Consider the following 18,243-nt stretch of genomic DNA (forward strand, 5'->3'; position numbering starts at 1 on the left):
AGGCTACAGCAATACGCAAATATCTTTACATATAAAAAAGAATTAAAATATTAAGAATATATATATATATATGATATAATAAGAATATATATAGGATATAAATATAAAGGATTAAAATATTACAAAACATTATTTTCTAGCCTACATAAATATAAAAACCATACTTTCATGCCTTCTTCATCTCGGGGGGCTTTTTCAGTTTATTCATAACAACTTGCTTTTGTATAATGTTATTATTAGCAGTATCATTTATTATATGCATATTTATATTTGTTGTATTAAAAATCAGCTTAGATTTGTCCACCTGTCTGGTTTTAGGCCATATAATATGGAGCACAGCATGTGTGTTTGGATATAACTCAGTTTTTTGACTACACTTTGTTATTATTGTTCATTTATTCGTTTGCTGGAAATTAGAACTGAATTTAGAAATAGTTTTGAAACAAATCTTTGCGCTTAATAAACAAAATTAATTATTTATAGGCTAATAGATGTCTGTGCACACGTTTCTCTATCCACAAGAGTGAAAGCGAAAGTAAATAATGAGGAGGCTCATCTCTCATTCTCGTGCTGTAGATGCTCTGTTTAACTATTTTCTCTCTAGTGAAGTGTTCAAACAGCAAATGCGCTATGGCGCAATCCAACTGACTCTTAAAGGGAATGGGAGATGAGACTCTGATTGGTTTCAAAACACTCTTATAACTCATTAAGAGAATAAGCTCAACCCTGTTAGACCATGCGCCACGGCGCAATGTGGATTTTTCTGTCCTTAAATTAGCAAAAGTGGATTCGGACACGCCCTTATGCGTTTGTGCCCTGCACTTTGGACTTTGCACATGGATCCTCAAAATAGAGTCCACTGTACTGCCTGATTGAAATCAGCAAAGGGATTATGCTCACTGCAAAATCCTGTAGTATACACACAACCCCAAATAAAATTAAATAAAGGCAGTGTTGAAGTGGATGAGATGATTAATTGAATATTTAGATGATGATTATTAGTGATAAACAACAGCTGCTTTTAGCAAGCAGAATCACGCAAAAATAATCAAGAAATAAATGAAGAGAATAGACAAATAGAAAAACTGCTAAAACTGATTCTTATCACAGCCTTAGATTAGGTCAAATGAAATAAGTATATTTTTAGTGTACTGAAGTACACTTTTTTTCACCTGGGAACGCATTACTGAGCATAAAACGTAACTAAGTAATGCAACTAGTTATTTTTTGGGGAGTAACTCAATATTGTAATGCATTACTTTCAAAAGTAACTTTCCCCAACACTAAATATAAGCTTTAATCCACATGCAGCCTCGTCAAACACATATCACCATATGCAAATGAAGTCAGTTTGTAGTCCTGTCGCTTTTATGATGAAAGGGCATTATTGGGGTCATGGGCATGTCCTCAGAGTGTAAAGGAATGGTGATGAAAATATTCTTACAGTCTATATGATCTCAAATGGATTGTTAGCATAAACAGTAGATACTGACATATTTAAGAAATATGTAAAAAACCATTATAAAAAGTACTTTCCACTCCAGTAAAAATGTGAAACTCAAATCTCTTTCTCTTCATCTTGTGACATAATGTTTTATTACACAATAAAGAAAGATCAGAGCTGCCTTCTGGAGATTTAAATATATTTAATTTCAGTGATTCTGATGACCCAGAAAAATGATTTTCGAGCCATCAGGTTATCAAGCAATACAAATGTTGTGGTCACTTCATTAAGATAGAAATAGAAAAAAATAAATAAATCTGGCAAAAATTATTTAGTCTGCAATTCCCTTTTTGGAGCAATTCATGAAATTTTGTAATTGCAATATCAAGCACTTGTCAGGGCCCATAGATAATGTACACACATTTACACAATGTGTATACTGTACAAAAACAAAATCTCATACAGGAGAAAACCATATGCATTTATCCCCTGAGATTTTGAGTGTTGGATAAAAGAGCCTTTTCTCTTGAATCCAGCTGATTTTCATTTGTCTTGATTCAGCAGAGGTTTGATCCACTGGCTGGACTGTCATCAGATCCTGCTGCATCTGGGTTCAGAATAATACAGATGTTTTAAACTATTATTATTATCAATATTATTATAATAATGTTTTTATTGACAAATATTCTGTACTTTATACTATAAACAAACTTTTTGTATGTTAATTTTAAAATCTTACATAAATAAAATAAACAAAAAAATTTGGTGACAAAACCAGGTTCCCCTTCGGATGGGGAACTCCAATGCTATGTGGAAACTTCCACTATGGGGATTTCGTCAGAAACCAATCATCTGAAAGAGTATAAAAACGGGCCAATGAAATTCCAATGAGTTGGCAGCGTCAGCGTGCACAGCTGGCGTCAATGACAATCAGTCATGCTATAAAGACGCAGCCAGTGCCATGCTCGACATCCTTTCGCTTTCAGAGCCTTTCACGAAGCTTCTGAGAGAGTCTTTGAGGGTATCTCCAACCTGTGTCTACAGAGAGAGATCGAGAAGCAGCTTCTCCCGGTCCAGAGCGCGTATACGCAGTGGCAGATGGTCGAGCTGGGTATTTCTCCCTTGCCTGGCGTTCTTTGGGTCCGGTCCTCCAAGAGCGGTTTGTATATAGGAAAAAAGCTTTCCTAAAAGAGCAACACAGTTGTGCAGCATGTCTTTTTCAAGACATCACTCCGACCGTGCGTTTCTGGATGCGGTGGTTTCCTATCCCCGGATGATGGGCACGAGCACAGCGTTTCATGTCTGGGGGTCCAGCATGTTAATGCGGTGCTCGCGGGCAGTGCATGCCATCACTGATGTCATGTCTGTTGCGCAGTTAAGATCGCGGCTCGCTCTTGCAAAAGAGCCACCCACCCCAGTTGTCCCCCGCACTGCGGTTGGCACTCGGGCAGATCTGAGGGTTTCAGTGGGAGTAAATCCGCCGCCCCCGGGCCGCGGACCTCTCGCTCCTCCACGCGCTCCATCCAAGCTTCAGGTGAAGAGAAGCGCTCCGTCCTTGGATGGTCGCTCTCTCACCTGATGACACCGGGGGTCAGATGTCCATCGCTGCATCGGAGGATGGGCTGTCATTGTCTGATGAGGATGCGAGCCCGCTCGCTCCCTCCCTCTGAGGTGGAGAGCGCGGCGTTGGCATCTAAAAAGCAGACGTGATGGCCGTGCTTTCTCGGGCTGCTTCGGCCGTGGGTCTGGTGATGGTTTATCCCCCAGCCCCGCGGCCGGACCGACTAGATGGGTGTGATGTGGAGGATATAAGGAGGCAAGACCTTCAAAGCCTCCCGTCCCCTTCTTCCTGGAAGTGCACAGTAAACTCACGCAGTCCTGAGGGCACTTTTTTCTGCCCGATCTGCGTGCGCTTCCATCCTCACCATCCTTGGAGGTTGGGCTGTCAAGGTCTGATGAGGATTCGAACCCGCTCGCTCCCTCCGGGACTTTGAGCGCGGCGTCGAATCCAGAAGCAGACTTTGCGGCTGTGCTTCCCCAGGCTGCTTCGGCCGTGGCTCTGGAGATGGTTTATCCCCTAGCCCCGCAGCCGGACCGATTAGAGGGGTGTGATGTGGAGGATGAAGGCGAGACCTTCTAAGCCTCCCCATCCCCTTCTTCCTGGATGGGCACAGTAGGCTCACGCAGTGTGCTGCGTGCGCCTTCCCCCTCACCATGCACGCTATGGCCACCTACCAGCGCTACCAAGCGCAGGAGCTGGCCCAGCTGCGCGAGGATGGTTCTGACCCAGGACTGAGCATGCGCTCCACACCGCAACCGACTATGCTCTTACAAAAAAAAAAAAAAAAAAAAAAAAAAAAGTCGGCTGTGTGTGCCCTGGGAAGGACCATGATCACATCCGTGATCCAGGAATGCCACCTCAGGCTAAACCTGGTGATGTGCGTGACGTTGACAAAGTTCGCTTTCTTAACTCACCCATATCCCAGGCTGGCCTGTTCGACGACACTGGCGGGGAATTCGCCCAGGAATTCACGCCGGTGATAGAGCAGTCGGAGGCGATGGGTGAGGTCTCTATCGGCGGGATTGTATGACCGCTCCCCCCCGCCGAGCCATCCACATCCACTGCTTTTTCGCAGAGGACGCCCACCTGCAGCTTTGCTTCGCCGCCCCCGCCTGCGCCTCCGGCCACGCGGCTGCGCCGAGCATCACGCAGGCAACCAGCGTCCCCCGCCCAGGGCGCCGCTAAGTTCGGTAAAATGGACCGCAAAGCGTCCCTGAGGCGGGCCATCTGGGGAGGAGGGAATTTGCTCTTTCCCCGCTGGAGGGCGGGGCACGTTATTCAAAGGCTTAAAAAAAAAAAAAAAAAAAAAAAAACGCCATCAAGTCCTCAGTGAAAGAGCACTTTTCCCCTCCTCCGGATGTGACAGCCCGAACACTGCCAGTCTGGGACGCTATGCCTTCCAGCTCGCAGGATCGGTGCATTTCGCCAATGGCTCATGGAGCGCGAGAGAACAGTCTCCTTTCTCTCCACTCCCAGCCCCTCTCCTGGAGTTTGAGTGCGAGACGAGAACATCTCCTCTCCTGCTCTCCTGTGGGACCCCAGCGCTCCCCGGATGAGCCCACTCACTCCACGCTGCCCCGCCGCTGGCACGTCAGCAATCGTGCGGGTGGGACCATTTGCGGGGGCTCTGCCTGCCTGGTTAGCGCGGGCCAGCCCATCGCAATGGCTCATCCATACGACCAGACTCGGCTATGCGATTCAGTTCGCGAAACGGCCTCCCAGGTTCACGGGCGACCAGGGTCAGTCCTGCGTCCGCCCCTGTCTTGCGAGAGGAGATTGCTGTCCTCCTGGCGAAGGATGCAATCGAGCCGGCCCTCCAGCCGAGATGGAGCGCGGGTTTTACAGCCCGCACTTCATCGTGCCCCAAAAAGAGCGGTGGGCTATGGCCAATCCTATATCTGCACATTTTGAACCGCTACCTTCACAGGCTGAGCTTCGGAATGCTTACGCAGATGCGCATCACGCGATGCGTTCGTCCTCAGGATTGGTTTGCAGCAATAGATCTGAAGGACGCGTATTTTCATATCTCCACACTTCCACGCCACCGGCAGTTTCTGCGGTTTGCGTTTGAAGGTCGAGCGTGGCAATACAAGGTCCTCCCCTTCGTGCTCTCTCTGTCTCCGCGAGTTTTCACCAAGCTCGCGGAGGGTGCCCTCACGCCCCTTCAGCTCTCTGGCATCCGCACGCACAATTATTTCGATGACTGGCTGATTTTTAGCCCACTCTCGGGAGCAATTGATTATGCACAGAGACAAGGATACTCCGGCACCTCCGCCCATTGGGGTTTCAGGTCAACCGAGAAAAGAGCAAGCTCGCCCCCGTGCAGAGCATCTCCTTTCTCGGGTTGGAGCTGGGCTCGATCACTATGGAGGCGCGCCTCTCACGAGAGCGCGCCGAGGTAATGCTGAACTGTCTGAGAGAGTTCGACAGGAAAAAAAGTGGTCCCCCTGAAATTATTTCAGAGGCTCCTGGGGCATATGGCATCCGCAGCCGCGGCCACGCCGCTCGGATTGCTCCATATGAGACCACTACAGCATTGGCTTCACGATCGGGTCCCCAGACGCGCATGGCACACACCGAGTGACTGTCACTGTGCTGTGTCACCGCACCCTCACCCTCTGGAAAGGACCCCTCCTTCCTACGGGCCAGTGTGCCCCTAGGTCAGGCGTCCAGGCAGGCTGTCGTTTCGGCAGATGCCTCCAGTATGGGGTGGGGGGGGCCGTGTGTAGCGGGCATGCTGCTGCGGACCTGTGGAGGGGAACCCAGCTGCATTGGCATATCAACTGCCTAGAGCTGTTGGCAGTGTTTCTCGCTCTGCGCCGCTTTTTACCGGTGCTGAGGGGGCAACACGTGCTGGTCAGGACGGACAGCACGGCCGCGGTAGCGTATTCCATCCGTATGGGGGGTATACGCTCCCGCTGCATGTCTCAGCTCGCTCGCCGTCTGCTCCTCTGGAGTCATACGCGGCTTGCTATTCACACCCCGGATGGGCTCAACAGTGCGGCCAACAGGCTCTCACGGCAGCTCCTCCCCCGGGAGAATGGCGGCTCCACCCCGAGTCATGCGTAAGTATGCACTCCCCCCAGTGAGCCTACTCGCGCAGTTTCTGTGCAAGGTCAGGGAGGACGAGGGGGAGGTCTTGCTAGTTGCGCCCCTGGCCCAACCGGACCTGGATATCAGAACTCTCCCTCCACGCGACGCCCCCCCTGGCGAGTCCCTTTGAGAGAGGACCTACTCTCTCAGGGACAGGGCACCATCTGGCACCCTCGCTTAGTTCTGTAGAACCTCCATGTGGGGTCCATAAGACGCGACGAGGAAGACTTAGGTAACCTACCGGTGGCGGTGGTTAATACCATCACTCAGGCTAGTGCACCCTCTACGAGGCATGCCTACGCCCTGGAGTGGAGTCTATTCACTGAGTGGTGCGCTTCTCGCCGAGAAGACCCCCGATCTTGCCAGATCAGTGTTGTGCTTTCTTTCCTTCAGGACAGGTGGAGCGAAGGCTGTCGCGTTCCACACTGAGGGTTTACATGGCCACCATCTCCGCTCATCATGATGCGTGGATGGCGGCACCGTGGGGAGGCATAACCTCATCATCCCGTTCCTCAGAGGTGCGAGGCGGATGTTTCCACCCCGCCCCCCTCTCATACCCTCTTGAGATCTCGCGGTAGTGCTACGAGCCTACGTGGGGATCCCTTCGAACCACTCGACTCAGTATCCTTGAGATTTCTGTCCTTGAAGACAGCTCTGCTGGTCGCGTTGGCATCGGTTAAGAGGGTTAGGTACCTGGAGGCATTTTCGGTCAGTGACTCGTGCCTAGAATTCGGGCCGGCCTACTCTCACGTTGTCCTGAGACCCCAGCCCGGCTATGTGCCCAAGGTTCCTACCACGCCGTTTAAGGATCAGGTAGTGAGCCTGCAAGCGCTGCCCGCGGAGGAGGCAGACCCAGCCCTTTCATTGTTGTGTCCTGTTCGAGCTTTGCGAATATATGTGGACCACACTCAGAGCCTTAGATCCTCTGACCAGCTCTTTGTCCATTACAGTGGTCGGCAGATGGGAAGTGCCGTTTCTAAACGGAGGTTGGCCCACTGGATAGTGGATGCCATCTCCCTCACCTTTGGGCCAGGGTGAGCCGTGTCCCCCGGGGGTGAGAGCGCACTCCACTATGGAGCATAGCATCCTCCTGGGCGTTAGCACGCGGCGCCTCTCTGACAGACATTTGTAGAGCTACGGGTTGGGTGACACCCAATACATTTGCAAGGTTACAATCTGCGAGTGGAGCCGGTTTCCTCAAGGGTATTAGGTAACCCTTGGTGATTGAGGAAACGATTCGGTTGAGGTGTCGAAACACGCTTGCTGCGCCACTCTCCCTAACCCGGAGATACGTGCGCTTTTTCAGCTTTGTCAGTTTAGTTCCCCATTTCTTTGGCGAACCCTGCAGAGTCCTTCCGAGGCCCCCAGCACCTGACTCAGCGGAGGAGTCAGGTGTTGGCCCGTTACGTTGTCGGCATGCCCGCTGGTCAGCCCGCATTCTGGGTATAGGTGCCTGTTATGCGTGATCCCCGCTGGCGATCCCATACGTTCACTCAGCCACGGTATAGTCCCCCCTTCTAGGGCAGGCTCGTGTCTTCCCTCCCCGCTAACCATCCTTATGCAAGGACTCCCCATCTCTGGGCTAGTCCATAGGTTGTCACCAGGTCTCCCCTCTGGGTAGCAGGTGAGCTCCGCAGCGTCCTCCCTATCGGGACTGAACGCTTTCCCAACGTACTGTCGTATTAAAACCTATTTTACTGGGTTATTGCGACTCCCCGAAAAATATAACTGTTTCTGAACAGGTAAGTGAGGGCCAGGGGACACGTTGGAAGACTGTGTCTCGGGGCGTTGTAGGTGCGCTCGCTCTACTGCGTGGCACACCCTTCGCCAGGGACGCAGTAAGGTTCTTTCGTTGTGGCGTTTTCCATAGATTTCCCCATAGTGGAAGTTTCCACATAGCATTGGAGTTCCCCATCCGAAGGGGAACGTTACGGTTACTAAAATAACCCTTCGTTCCCCGAGGGGGGGAACGGAAATGCTATGTTCCTTAGCCACAACGATTGTCCCTTAGCTGTTGAGCGTAAAAGTCTCTTCAGCTAGAAAAGGATGTCGAGCATGGCACTGGCTGCGTCTTTATAGCATGACTGATTGTCATTGATGCCAGCTGTGCACGCTGACGCTGCCAACTCATTGGCCCGTTTTTATACTCTTTCAGATGATTGGTTTCTGACGAAATCCCCATAGTGGAAGTTTCCACATAGCATTTCCGTTCCCCCCCTCAGGGAACGAAAGGTTACTTTAGTAACCGTAGCGTTTGTTGTTAGACCAAGCATCACTCAATCTTTCTTTGTAACACACAACGGGCTGCTTGTAGCCACACAAATCAAAGCAAACAAACAAACAAAGGTACTTTATAATGAAAAATAATTCAGCACAGCTGATGATGACAAACATGTCCGGTTTCACTATAGCCTTACCTTCCGAAGAGACAGCAATTTCTTTTACATTATTTGCTTGAAATAGTCCTATTTGATTATTTATCTGTCCCATCCACCAACTATTTTCATCCTACAAGACAAACAGTGAATTACATTTATTTACATTAGAATAGCAACAGAACATTCTCCAAGTTTAACATCTAATTTGGAAACACAAACATTTCTGATTAATTTCTCTCTCTGGCAGATTTAAAATTAACTGAACCATTTTGTTAATGTTCACACAGATGATAGATTAAAGAAAAGGAGTAAACAGTAAAACACTGAATAAATACCTTCATGAGAATCTCTATGGTTTCTCCTGTAACCAGCTTCAGCTCGTCGTCTTTTTCAGGAGTGTAGTCACACAACACCACACATTTCCATGTCTCTTTCTTTAGTTTCATCCCTGCAGCAATGAAGTAAGTATAAATGAAAAATCATGCAGACTTATTAATGATTTGTGGGAATAGATTTTAAAAGAACTTTGCTATTCACTTTTTCCAGACTACACTAAGCATGCGTAATCTCTGTCTGCATTCATGACAAATAAATAAACATAATGTTAAATAAACACAAAGTTAGATAAAAAGGTGTTTTATCTATGTTGATAATGTTCATGTTTCTACTGAATCAGGCAGATTTTCCTCTATCGCATAACTCTTACCAGACTCATGATCTTCAGGATTCAGTAAAGGACTTGTTTCTTGTGAATCTGCTGGGTTCTGGTTCTGGTTTGATCCACTGGCTGGAGTTCCATCAGAATCTTCTGCATTCTGGGTTCAGGATAAGATGTACACTATAAATCCTTAAACATTTTCAGTAATTGTAGACAATAATCTGATAAGTGGCAGCAGTTTTTCCAGCAAATGACCAAATTTAAACAACTACAAAACTTGTTTTTTTCATTAAAAAATGTTTTTTCATGTTGAATGTTTTCATTTTTTCATTTCTTTTGGAGAAATCGACTCTGTTGATGAAAGTAATATTTGCAAGATTAAAAATCAAATGTAGGTATCAGCACATACTGCAGTGCCTGATTGAAATCAGCAAACAGATTATGCCCACTGAAAAATCCTGTAGTATACACACTACCCCATATAAAATTAAGGCAGCGTTGAAGTTGATGAGATGATTAATTGAATATTTAGATGATGATTATTAGTGATAAACAACAGCTGCTTTTAGCAAGCAGAATCACGCAAAGATAATCAAGAAATAAATGAAGAGAATAGACAAATAGAAAAACTGCTAAAACTGATTCTTATCACAGCCTTAGATTAGGTCAAATGAAATAAGACATTTATTATTCTTAACTCTGAGGTTTAAACAGTCTCACACTCAGAATTGCCATCTTTAATTATAAGAATTCTAGTAGTATGAGATTGTAATCATTACCACGATGTATCACTTCACTTTATTTATAAGTAGTTATGGGAAAATAAAGTGACAATTGAATGCTTTGAAATCTTGGCAGAATTTTATACTCTTAAACACATCAGATGGAAGCTGTTTTACTGCATTTAACCTTTGCAGCTTTCTGCATTTAGTCTCAGCTTTCACAGTAAACTGCAATATCACTAAAACAACAAAATCACCAAGACACCTTTATTATCTTTACAGTATATTACTGTTATTGATTAGACTCTCAGAATTGTGTATTTTATCAAAATCTTTCTGTATATTTTAAACATGCATTTTAAATATCAAAAACACATAGTTTCTCTGTTTAAATTATGATATATAAATGCTTTTTTTTTGTTTATTTCTGCTAGTACAGTTGAAAGCAGAAGTTTACATACACTCTAAAAGAAGGGACATAACTATTTTTTTTAAATGTCTGATGGTAAATCATACTAAACGTTTACTATTTTAGGTCCGTTAAGATTACCTAAATGATTTACATTTGCTTAATGCCAGAATAATGAGAGAATGTTTTTTTTGAGATTTTTTTTATTAATTTCTACACAGTCAAAAGTTAACATACATTTCCTTGGTATTTTTTTAGCTTTGCTTTTAAACTGTAGAACTTTGGTCAAATGTTTTGGGTATCCTTCCACAGGCTTCTCACGATAGTTTGACAGAATTTTGACCCATTCCTCCTGACAGAATTGGTGTAACTGAGTCAGATTTGCTTGCTCGCACAAGCTTTTTCAACTCTGCCCACAAATTTTCTATAGGATTGAGCTCAGGGCTTTGTGATGGCCACTCCAAAACATTCACTCTGCTGTCCTTAAAGCACATTTGAACTAATTTGGCAGTATGGCTAGGGTCAAGAGTTGTTTGGAAGACCCATTTGTGGCCAAGTGTTAATTTCCTGGCTGATGTCTCGAGATGTTGCTTCAGTATTTCTACATAATGTTCATTCTTCATGATGCCATCTATGCTGTGAAGTGGATCAGTCCCTCCTGCAGCAAAACAGCCCCACAACATGATGCTGCTGCCCCCATACTTCACAGTTGATGGTGTTCCTAAGCTTTCCCCTTTGTCCTCCAAATGTCACACTTGTCATTATGGTCAAACAGTTCAATCTTAGTTCCATCAGACCACAGGACATGTCTCCAAAAATTTGTCGTTTTCCCAGTGTAATTTGGCAAATTGTAATCTGGCTTTTTAGTTGATTCTGGCTTGTTGATTTTCCCATGTTGTCACACAAGGAATAGTGTGTTTGAGGTTTTCCTTAAATACTATTCTACAGTTGTGCCTCCAATTAACTCAAATGTTGTCAAATTAGCCAATCAGAAACCTCCAAAACCTTGACACCATCATCTAAGCTTTTTCAGAGGCATAATAATCTTATTGTATGTAAACTTGACTCAAGAAAAGTTATACCAATTTCTCAAAAAATATATCTCTCATTATTCTGCTATTAACCATAACAGATACATATTTGATAATCCTAACTTACTTAAAAGAGAACAAGTTTACTCACATTAACATCTGACTTTTTTAAAATGGTTACGAGCCTTTTTATACAGTGTATGCAAACTTCTGGTTTCAACTACATCAACTGTCTCTCTTCTTCTCTCTCTAGATTTACTGATCAGTTTCTCCAAAACCAGAAAGGAGAAACATTGAGAAAGCTCTGATTTTGACTAACATCATGAGTAAGTTTTCATAATATTTCAGATAAACAAATCAATAAGTTTGGTACTAACCTGAATGTCCTGATTCTGTGATCCAGCAGCTGGAGTTTGACAAGATCTCACTGCCTTCTGTGTTCACAAAAAACAAAGTTACATTTACACCAGTGGTTTTCAGTCCTGGTCCTACATGGGGACTCGCAGCACTGCACATTTCATATGTCTCTCATATCTGACAAACACAGTGAAGTGCACCGCTTTCCTCATTATCTGAATCATGTGGGGTGAACTAAAGAGTCATAACAAATGTCCCAAGTACCAAGAGAGAAGACTGCTTATTTTCACAACATAGTCTGTTGTTGGACTGTTTGCTTTGTGTGCTTTAACTCAAGCTTAACATTTATATTATGACATTAATGCAGCTATTGACACATATGCTGGTTCACATAGAGACGCTCAAACTATTATACATTTACTGTTTACTAAAAACACAAGAACACAAGAACAAACAGAAATTTAAAGCATGGAAAATAAATACTTTAGTAATGAAGCATGATAACTTTAAAGCACCCTGTAGTATTAAAGATTTTGGTTTAAGATATTACTTCATCATAAGCGAAACAAGAATTCTAGTAAAAAGTGTTGTGTGATTCTGCATCCACACTAATACATCAAAACAGAAGACCATAACATGACATTAATTAATTACAATCACATTAAACATGATACTAACCTGACATGACTGCAGCCATGTTTGGATCCCTGTGAGTTGAGACAAAAAGTGATTTTAGGATTGTATATTACAAAATAAAACAAGACTGTATAATAAAACATTACATAATTAGCTTTACTATTTAGTAATATTTCTAGAGAAATAGAAAAAACTTTTTCTTTGACATCTGTTATATGAAGGACTAATCAAAACTTTGTTAATGTTTCAGCTTTAAAACAAGATGTTAAAAATATGATCAACAGTAGGGCTGTACAATATATTGTTTTAGCATCGACATCGCAATGTGCACATCTGCAATAGTCACATTGCAAAGATCTGCAATGTTGAGTCTGAATTATAGTTGACCAGGAGCTACAGAATTGTGTCCTCACTGTATTTATATGGAATTTATCCGATTTATACAACAACGAAAAAAGAAACGTTTTTTCTTACATTTTCTAGTCCAAATATCTACATTTAAAAGCAAAAACAAGATTATTTCACTTACCCCAGTGGCACATAATTTAGCTTGTTTTAAGGAAAAACTCTTAATTTTTACTTATTTCTTCAGGTGGGAAAAACATAACAATTTTTTTACTTGATCTAAGAAATTTTGATATTTGGACAAGAAACGAGACAAAACACAGTAAGAAAAGCATGTTTTTGCATTGTGATTATTCAGTTTCTGTACCCGAATACTGTTAGACTTATCTTGTTAAACTGTTTTCATCACAATATTTGTCGCAGGAAAATAAATTAAAATTTTAAAATAAAAATCACATATGAAGTAGGGAAATTGTCATAAATTACACAACCTACCTGTCCTTAAATCCACATTCATAGACATTATTATACAGTATACGTTTTTTTCCACCACACATTTTGATCTTTGGTTTGTTATGCTATGTGGAAACTTCCACTATGGGGATTTCGTCAAAAACTAATCATCTAAAAGAGTATAAAAACGGGCCAATGAAATGCCAATGAGTTGGCAGCGTCAGCGTGCACAGCTGGCATCAATGAAAATCAGTCATGCTATAAAGACGCAGCCAGTGCCAAGCTCGACATCCTTTTCTAGCTGAAGAGACTTTCACGCTCAACCAATGTTTCTAGTGATTTGTTTGCGTTATTTATGCATTTTTTAAAATGATTTATTTGTAAGAAAGTGGGCCATATAATGTACTCATTCATTCATTCATTCATTCATTCATTTTCTTTTCCCTTTATTAATCTGGGGTCGCCACAGTGGAATTGTTACGTCCTGAGATGTATCTTTTGGTGTGCACAATGTGCTTTTGTGTTAAGCTACGGTCACACTGGGCTTTGTGTGTGCGAAATTCTGTCGTGCGGCGCTGCGAAAATGGGCGGGATTAAACAAGATGATTAGACATTAAAAAAGATTTGCTCCATGTTTTAAATTTCTGTCCAGAGAGGTCCTGTTTTGATCCTCGATTGGTCTCACGCAGTCAAGTGATGCGATTTCGCAGGTTAGAGTTCACCAAGCTTGAACTTTGTACTGCAGCAACATGCGAAATTTAATGCATGACCCTGCGTTTCCGGTCTGACGCATTCGCGTGCGTATGAATGGAAGTCTATGGGAGGAAAAGCCAAGTGTGACCGCACCTTAATTCCTTTCTCTCTCTCTCTGTGTGTGTCTCTTTCTCTCCCTGCAGGTAACTGTGTCCACCTGGTAGAGATCATTAAATCTTTCCAGTGACTTGCTGTTGGGAGAGGAGAGAGAGTATTTAACCTGATCTACACTTCAAACCATTGTTTATGGTGGCTAGATTATGCACTGGCTGAGCTCTTCTCCACATACAGACCTGGTGTTTGTTAGAGCTTTCAAGATTTGATTTGACTTGAACAGTTACTGTGTGGTGAAGCTATTGAAGTCATACTTCTGCTTTCACTGATATTCTTGTTAATGTCTAATAATTCACCCAAAGAGAAGTGAGTCTGGTTGATTTGTTTGATTATTTTGAGGGTTAAGTAGGAAGGTGGGTGCCATTTTGTTTTGAATCGGTTTTCTCCTGTTTATGTTAGTAGAGGGAGTTGGTTTATGTATTTTTGTTTCTTTTTATTTCAGATTTCATATTAGGAGATAGCTTTTTTTTTTGGCCTTGCCCCCTTCTGAATTAATACCCTGTTTTCTTTGTTATATGTAAATAAACGTCTCTTTTGTTGATTTGACCTTGTTTAAGTCTCTAGCCATTCTGTTTGAGGAGTCTCTCTCTCTCTCTCTCTCTCTCTCTCTCTCTCTCTCTCTCTCTCTCACACCAATCATTTATTTTCTGTTGCAGTCACATCCCTAGACCTGAAAAGGTCTTACAGAATGAACAGGCAACTTATCCAGATATGTTTCTGGCAGAGGATGCCCTTCTAGCTGCAACCCACTGGGAAACATCCATTCACATACAGACACTACGGACAATTTAGCCTACCCAATTCACCGGTCCCAAAAGTTTTTGGACTGTGGGGGAAACCCATGTGAACACTGGGAGAACATGCAAACTCAACACAGAAATGCCAACTGACCCAGCCGAGGTTCGAACCAGCGACCTTCTTGCTGTGAGGCGAACGTGCTACCCACTGTGCCAATGTCCAGCCCATATAATGTACATATAATGTGTAAAATATTTTGGAAAAATTAGGTTCCTGGTTTTCTTCTGTTTAAAGACCAGTTGATCAGTGTTTTTTGCTTTTTGTTGTTGTTCAGAATGATTGATCGTTCATCATAATGGGTTATGATTAATAATCATTAATAAAACAACTGAAGTCTCTTTGGCGTTCTTATGAAATGCCATATATATATATATATATATATATATATATATATATATATACACAGTATATATATATATATATATATATATATATATACACAGTATATATATATATATATATATATATATATATATATATATATATATATATATATATATATATATATATATATATATATATATATATATATGTGTGTGTGTGTGTGTGCGTGTGTGCGTGTGTGTGTGTGTGTGTGTGTGTATAAATAACAAAGTAAAATTAGTTACATTTAACCTTTTACATTGTAAGTCCAGCTAAAGAGCTTTTAGAGAGATTTAATTTGATAAAGATTTAAAGATATTGATTATTTCTGTGATTTTTGCTGCATGGAAAAGGAATCTATTGTCCATATGTTTTGTGATTGTATGTACACACAGACTTTCTGGGTGGATGTGAAAAATTTTCTTAGAAGGAAAACAAATATTGTATTCAATTTACAAAATTTTGATATTTGCATTTGTTACGTCAATATATGCTAAAAATGTACCTTCCTAGTACAACTTTTTATTATTATGGAGAAGTTTCATATACATAAGATGTTTAATTACTGGCTGTTTTTATGTACACTCTGGCATACATTATTGTATATTACTGTATAATTCTGTATTTTTTGTAAGTAAAAACAAAACAAAAAAGAATAAAAAAATTATTAGACACAAATATGATATAATGCATACATAAACATGCATAGAAAAGGTACAAATGTAAAAAAAAAATCCTAAAACTTAAAATCTATCAAGGATTAAGATGCTGATGTCCCTTAAACGTGTCATCATCGTCTTGGGAAAAGGGTTCATGAATTAAAAGAAACAAAACTTGCTATGTTTTATACATTAAATTAGCATCAACTGTGTGTCAAAACATTAAATCCGTGATCTGTCTGGATATTTTCTGAGCATTAAAGGGATACTTCACCTAAACCTGTCATCGTTTACTAAACATTCACTTGTTCAAAACTTGTTTGAGTTCAATTTTTCTGTTTCTGATATTTTAAAGAAAGCTGGAAATCTATAATCATTGACTTCCAAAGCATTTGTTTCTCCAACTATGGAAGTCAATGTTTTTTCAGCTTTCCTCAAAATGGCTTCCTTTGTGTTCAACAGAATAACAACTATGAGTAACTGATAACGGTAAAAATATTTACCTAATGATGTATATTAGCATTGACCACATGTGTTAAGGCAGAGCACACCGCAAAATAATCGGAACAGAGAAGTATATCACACCGCAAACAATACATACACTTACCTTAATTAGACGCATAACACCTGTAAGTAGAGATATTCATGCAGCGACAAAGTTTGGCGTCCATCAGCACTTCTCCGTTGAGATTTAAATACACTCTTCAACTGAACTCATATTAATCGCTGTGGGCGGGATATTTTCCTGCACGCTGATTGGCTGCCTGTGACTCAGCGAATGCCGATTGGCTGCCTGTATGTCAATCAGTCTCGCAAAGAGACAAGTCTGTAGTCTTTAGGTAAACTTGATAGTTTTCCTGGACTGTGTTTATGCTAAATGTATGAGCCTTTCAAACTCCAAAAATAAAGTGAATAGCCTCAGACTGAAGGAAATATAGTTTTACATCTGTGTTATTCTCGACTGCATGCGCAAAAGGACACAGGAGAATAAAGTTCAACATCCTTCAGTGATCAATGGATAGATAGATAGATAGATAGATAGATAGATAGATAGATAGATAGATAGATAGATAGATAGATAGATAGATAGATAGATAGATAGATAGATAGATAGATAGATAGATAGATAGATAGATAGATAAAAGCAGTTTAAAATAGCACAGACAGACAGACAGACAGACAGACAGACAGACAGACAGACAGACAGATAGATAGATAGATAGATAGATAGATAGATAGATAGATAGATAGATAGATAGATAGATAGATAGATAGATAGATAGATAGATAGATAGATAGATAGATAGATATGTGAAGCTGTTTGTTTGATATGCATTGTTTTCTGTTTTTGAATGTTTCTGTTGAGGACTTTTGTTTTGGTGTAGTGTCCTCTGAGGAGGAGGGGTGTGTGTGTGTGTGAAAAAAGGGGAGGGGAGAGAGCAAGTGGAGTGTGTCGGGCTGAGAGACTAGTGACATATACATGTAGGTAATAATGTCCACCGTGCATTGAATTTAGTCAAAGATGTCAGTCATAAAAGATTATTAAAATGAGAACTTTCATGGAGTAATATGATACAGTATGAGAGCTTCAAAGACGAGCCATAAGAGCGCATGACGCGCAAGGGGCCATCTGCCAACTCCCCATTGTGTGTTAAAACGTCGATGTTGAATAACTGTGGGTAGAGACATATAACGATTTTTCATATACTGTAACAAAATAAATCATGAACAATGACTTCCAAGGTTTTGCTGAAGGCTCACAGACACCAGAATGATACACTATCGTTATACTATACATACTGTACAAGTACTACTTGTACAGACCAGCACATGCACAATTTATTTACATAAAGAAAACTAACTTAGGGCATATACAATTTAGCAATAACTGGACATGTTACGAAAAGTCTTATTTTCTTAGTTCCCTGACGAACTTTCTACAGAAATTACCAACATCCCCTTACAACACAACTATTTTAGAAATATATTTACAGTAATTCACCTACTTTTTTATTATTCCAAAGGCTGTAGAAGCCAGACTGACTTACTACATGTGAGTACTGTAGGCAAGTATTTATGTAATTCACCTAAATGGAATTGTTCATTTTGTCAAAACTAATAAATTATTAGCTCCCCCTGTTTCTTTTTCCTCAATTTCTGTTTAACAGAGAGAAGACTTTTTTCAACACATTTCTAAAAATAATAGTTTTAATAACTCATTTCTAATAACTGATTTATTTTATCTTTGTCATGATGACAGTAAATAATATTTGACTAGATAGTTTTCAAGACACTTCTATACAGCTTAAAGTGACATTTAAACGTTTAACTGGGTTAATTAGGTTAACTAGGCAGGTTAGGGTAATTAGGCAAGTTATTGTATAATGATGGTTTGTTCTGTAGACTATTGAAAAAAAAAATACAGCTTAAAGGGGCTAATAATTTTGACCCTAAAATAGTTTTTTTTTT

The 18,243-nt window shown here is 41.5% G+C and overlaps 1 long non-coding RNA gene across 1 annotated transcript; it reads right to left on the reverse strand.

Annotated features, from left to right (window-relative positions):
• Positions 1-1,626: 1,626 nt before the first annotated feature.
• On the reverse strand, positions 1,627-15,058 carry LOC130220844 (uncharacterized). The gene is made up of 6 exons (XR_008836237.1): positions 12,332-15,058; positions 11,674-11,730; positions 9,183-9,291; positions 8,812-8,924; positions 8,516-8,606; positions 1,627-2,051 (listed from the first exon to the last, which is right to left on the reverse strand). It is a non-coding gene; the product is annotated as an uncharacterized LOC130220844 (long non-coding RNA).
• Positions 15,059-18,243: the final 3,185 nt, after the last annotated feature.

The sequence above is a fragment of the Danio aesculapii genome, chromosome 3 (genome assembly GCF_903798145.1).
Source record: "Danio aesculapii chromosome 3, fDanAes4.1, whole genome shotgun sequence".
In the NCBI taxonomy this organism is placed as follows: domain Eukaryota; kingdom Metazoa; phylum Chordata; class Actinopteri; order Cypriniformes; family Danionidae; genus Danio; species Danio aesculapii.